Source organism: Hirundo rustica, chromosome 4, assembly GCF_015227805.2.
Source record: "Hirundo rustica isolate bHirRus1 chromosome 4, bHirRus1.pri.v3, whole genome shotgun sequence".
Taxonomy (NCBI): domain Eukaryota; kingdom Metazoa; phylum Chordata; class Aves; order Passeriformes; family Hirundinidae; genus Hirundo; species Hirundo rustica.
The window spans coordinates 59,334,052-59,339,896 of record NC_053453.1 but is presented as its reverse complement, the minus strand read 5'-3'; positions in this window follow the sequence as shown (position 1 = coordinate 59,339,896).

Here is a 5,845-nt window from a genome sequence, read left to right as displayed (position 1 = left end):
GGGAGCTCCGGGGCGGGGCCGAGGCGGGGCCGGCGCGTCCTGCCCGCCCAGCGCGGGTGTGCGGGGCCGCGGCCGCCGGGGAAGGCGAGCGCGGAGCCCGCGGGCAGCGGCGATGGACCGAGCCTCCCGGTCCTCGATGCCCCCAGGCTGAGCCCCTCCTTCCTGCCCCTTTCCTTGCCTCCCTTCCTGCCTTCGCAGCTCTCCAGAGAAAGGGATTTCTCCACAGCTCCCCGCTCCAAGCGCGTCAGGTTTTTTAAAAGAATAATAGAGTGGTCCTAAACCGTGGTATTCTGCTAAGCTTAAAGAAATAGATGCTTAGGAAACAAACTACGGGCTTAGAAGCTAGGAGCTGGGAATGTAGTAGAAGAATTAGAAGCTAACGAAGATTAAATGTTTACATATGACAACATTCAGAGCCAGCCAAAGTGGGGCTAACGCGTGTAATGTATGATATGAAATAATTCGTGCTTGTCAAATAAAGATTCCAAAAATTGTAAAAGCAACGGCAGGGAAAAAGACTGATTTGTAATTGTGAAATCACGGGCGGCAGCAAGGAAGGACCTGATTTGCAATAGAAAAGAGTGACTTCGAATGGAGATCGGCCTTTACCAGGGAGGAGTCCAGCGATGCCCCGATATGCATCTATGATAAGGACAATCTGCATCCCAACACCAGGTAAACCGAGATAAGCATTTATCTCTTCCCAGAAACTGTATTGTCAAGCCAACAGCAAAGAAAAGAAACTGCATGAACATGAGAAGCGAGCAAGAGCAACAGAAAGAATGAAAAAAACCTCTGCCTTAGTCGGAAAAACTGTATAAAACTGGCCCAGCAGAGGCAGAATTTGTGAACAGAGGAGATTTCGGAGCGATCGTGTCCAAATCTGTGTTCACCCAGCGCTGATCCCAGGCTCGACGCCGTTTCTTTTGATTGTGGCTTTCCAAAACCGATTTTGGTCGCGCAATAAAATCTGTTATAATTATGAATTTAGCTACATCATTTATAACACGCACATATGGAAACATTTAAGCGAAATCGATATACACTGAATAACAAACCCTCAGAGCCAGCCAAGAGAGACCCATACATTATAAATTTTGACACTGAAACTAATAAAGACCAGAATGAAGAGATCAGCAGGTCAAGTAGTCATAGCAACGGGACGAGGTGAAAAGTTTTGTAAGCGAGGGAGACATTCCTTACTTCCTCCCACCACCCTCCAACTCATTTTAACGACCATGGATCCAAAAGGAGGAGGACTGTGCAGCCCAGCCGCAATGAGTATGCAACTGATTTTAATACCAAGAGGGAGAATGGGCAGAGATAGGTGATGAAGATGTATAGGCGTTTTTGGAATATGCATGACTTTTGTGAGTAGAGGGCTGAAACTGTAGAGGGGCTCTCACACCTTTGGGAGCAATCCCGCGTGAGCCCACTGCTGAAATAAACAGCCTCTTTTAACTAAATCAGTTGAAAGGTATTTTGTCTTTGCCATCCTTCCTTCAGTCCTTTCACATTCCCCCACGAGCTGAGGACCAATTGAGACTTCAGTTGTGTTATAAGTGTATATTATAAAGTTGGCTTTTCGCAAGATGTGTGCTATATGATTAATAACTTTGTTGTAAGGATATGTTTTTGTTTCTGCTAGTAAAAAATTAGGCATAATGGTAGTAGTTGATATAGTATGCTTAAACTGTCTGTTTGGTCAGGATAACATCCAATGAACATGTAAAGAAGACCCTGCTATTGATATACCAACTATCAGCATCTACCATCTGAAGAAAGTATGGACCGAGGCCCAAACTGGAGGTGACAATGAAGACACAGCCAAGAAACATGCATGCTCTAAAAAGGTGGACCCAGGGAGGGACCATGCAAACCAGTACCTGGAATATGGAAACTAGTTTATTGAAAAATATCAATATGCAACAGACTGATGCATTTGAAAGGGTATTTAAAGAATATATCTGAAAAAGCAGATTGTGGACTTGGCTGAGTGCCAGGTCACCCGACCAACCATAATTTTGCTTAATCTGTCTCCTAATTGTCTTATTTTTATTTTATTAAATCTATTTCTTAACATTTACCAGGAAAGTGAACCTCATTTTTCACAAGCTAGGAGAAATGTTATAAATATTCTGATAAAATAATCGATTTAATAATATTAAAGAGGTGGTTATGATTACAAGTAGATAATTGTGAAGGATAAGGTATAGGAATGTCAGGAGTGCTCTGTTTAAAATACCAAGCATATGGATGTCTTATGTTTTGTTCAAGAAGCTCTGGAGACCATCATGCAGACCAGTTATGCTGCTTGGAAACCCCCTATCCTTCCCACCTTGATTGTAATGTCAAGGATTCCAATCGGTGTAGCTCAGCAGAGATGCCCAATTGTCATAGGGTGGGAATATTGATGAAGTTATTTAACTAGCAAAACCAGTTATGGTTAAGGTTAAATTTAAGAGCAAGCTTATTATGCGTAAAATATAAAAGAACTTATGTAATGATGACTCAGCAGAAAAAGTGTATCAAATGGATGGATTTTGTTTACTAAGAAGAACGGGCTTGGAGGAGTAATTCCCTGTGTTCCTGGCACCAAAATAAAGAAGCGCCTGCTTATTCACGTTGTGCGGAGAACTACACTCTGAAAAGCCAGTGTCTGTAAAGGACACAGAGGAGTCTTGCAAATTTACTCCAATAACGGGAGAGAGTGCACTGGGCCATACCCCGGTGGAGCATCTCTCCAGGTTTTGGAGGGCGCAGCCTCCTTTTATCCTAAGCTCCTGACCACACATTGCTGTGTTCCTTTCCCCATTTGCTGATGTACTAGCACAGACTTCCCGAACCTTGCCTGCTACATATTCCCTCTTGAACATGCATGGTCATTTCCCCCTAAAGTTTGGAAGTTCAGGTTTTCTGAGTTCCGCAGCAGACTTTGTGCAGGCGCCTTTCTCCTATTACTCTAAAGCTCAGAAAATCAAACTGTCTAAGTCCAACTCTCTGGGTTCTTTAACTTTCTCGGCTTAATGTTCATAGAGACATGAAGACCTATTTCCCCTAAAAGCCCCCGAAGCCTGACTGGTTCTTTCAGTCTTTCCTGAAAAAAATAATACCCTATTTCTCCTATCATTAGTGAAGACACCCACTCATCGAGTTGTTTGTGAAGTTATTAGCATATATTTTTCCTATCAACATAAAATTGATGTTGGGTAAGTTTCTTTCATGCCATTTGGTCATACACCTGGAGACTAATAAAAATTCACAGGAGTTATCCCCGTGTATCCTGCACCATCATAAAGCAATGCCTGCTTCTTAAAACTACATTTGTGTAACAGAGTTTTATTCCTGCATTTTGGTGATAACTTGACAATGCTGAATTCAAACATTCCAAGGATGTGAAGAACAATGTTTTCTGGCAGAAACTGGCACAGGTGAGGATGTGGCAGACAAATTTCCTTATAAAGCAACCAACAAGTGATACTACAGATAAGGTATCTAAAGTTGCTGGGCTGACACAGCTGGCCTAGAAACATATGACTGGCAGTCAATAACTTTATAATATAAAAGCCTGGTCCTTTTTTTTTTTTTTTTTTTTTTTAAATGAATTTTTTTTATCACAATTTTGAAGTATTAGAAAGCAGGCATTCTTTATTGCATTCTTTATTGCATCACATATTTCCTCTAATTGAGTGTGTTGTGACACTTTACAACAAAGCATTTATTCCACCATACATTTGGATTGCAGTGTACTTCCTGGCTAAGACATAAGCATCACTTTCCCTAGAACTAATTACCATACATCTGCCTCTCACTGGAAGTTCTCTTATGATCTTATGAGAGTTCTCTGAAGGGGATTCTGGTGGTCCTACTCACCAAGTGCCCACGGTATTACAGATGACCATGTCTTGAACTTCTCTTAGGGCATGTGCTGTTGCTTCTTGTTTTGCCCCAAAAGCCACTATATCCCTCATTATCTGTTTATTCACTGGTTCCAGCTACATTTAGCATGTGGTGTGTCTACTTTTACACTCTGTTATCTGCTTCTTTGAAATACACTGTTCCTTTCTTTGGACTAGTAAGGCATCATTATGTCCCGTCCCTGGCTAGCCTGTGTAGAAGCCAGGACACCAAGGAGTTAATGTTCTGCTATGTCCCAAACAGCAGTAGCCACTATAGTGCAAGTGGGCAAATTGGAACACGATGTGGCAGGACAGGGGGTCTCTATGTAGGAAGAGCAGCACCTTTCTGGGGCTCACTTTCCTGTTCTGGTCCATGGAGACTTCACACAGAAAAGACAGTGCAAGCACCAAGATGAGGTCACGAAGTGGGCATGAACTGTTGACCAAAGGACTGAGTCCACCAAAGACCCTCAAAATCCCACAACCCACTTCAAGAGAAGTCCTATAGAGAGATCTAGATTGACTGAAGAGCTTTGGCAATCATCCAGCTGAATGAATATATCAAGAGCAAATGCTGGATTCATCACCTGGAATAGGGTAATCCTGCTTATATGTGCAAATTGGGGGCTGTAAGGAGTTAAAAAGCACAGCTGCTTGTAGAAAAATGCCTCTTGCTACTGCTGAGGACTCCAGGACGGTGTAGATGAATGTAGACGAGAGATCTCTGAAGTTGGGTTTTAGAAGAAGGGGTTTATTGTATAAGATGGGAGGCCTTGCTCAGAGCCGCCAGGCGCAGCTGAAGCATGGCCTTGAAAGGTGGGGGTAGTGAGAGATAAGGAAATTCCAAGAGCAAGATGCAAGAGGTAAACAAAGAGATAAGAGGAGAGAAGAAACAGAAGGGACAGAGAGAATAGAAGAAGCAGAAGAAACAGAAGGAACAGAAGAAACAGAAGAGACAGAAGAAACAGAAGGGCGGCCCACTCTCGCAGCCCCCTGATAAGGGGTCTCGAGGTGGGCTGTAACAGGGTTGTGCCAATGGGGTTACAGATACTTGATACTTCAGGGGGGTGTTACAAGTGTGGGATAAATCATACATTGGGGGTTGTTTTCCTAGGCATCCAACAGCTAGGACATCTCAAACATCAAAACTTACTTTCAATTCTATCTCAGTTATAGGTTTCACATTCTCAGAATCTAAGCAATCATATTTATAGGGCTTTCTGGCTTCATCCTTCCCAACAGCTGCCTATCTGAAACACTGTTAAGGCTAGAGAAGGACTTGCAATAGGATAAACACAGAAAGAAGGAATTTGCAGCAGGAAGGCTCCCATTCCAGGCCTGGTGGAATATCTGGTTAGCACATCCTGGTTAATGCATCCGGACAAAAATTTCTGCCTTGGCAAGCTGTGTGAAAGGAAGCAACTACTCATACACTTATCACTGGTCAAGCAAAGATCACCCATATTATGGGCAGACAGTACCTGTGACCAACAAAAGCCCCTCAAAACATTGGAGGAAGCATTCTCAGAAAGAGAACCTTCCCTAGGCTCACTTTTGCCTGCCGTGAAGGCATGCCCAACCTCGCTTCACGTGTAAATTAGGAACACTCCTCCACCAATACTCAGAACTTGGACTGTACAAAGGTGGCACCACCAAAAGAACAAGGATTACCCCACCACCGAGAAGGCCAGGGTGAGGAAGGACCATTGGATACACAGATGGTAGATCTGCTTGATATCTCTCTCTCTGCCCCTCTTTCTTCTCTGTTTTCTAGTTCTTTTTCTATCTCTCTACCTCATGCTTGTTGTTAAGTAAAATCCATATAGTCGACTGCAGCATATGGTCTCATTTGCCCCTTAATTCAGGCAGAGACATCTCTCACTAGTAACGGAGATGCGAGGCTGAAGAATAGGCCCATGAAAAGAGATCTGGGGGTCTGGATTGAT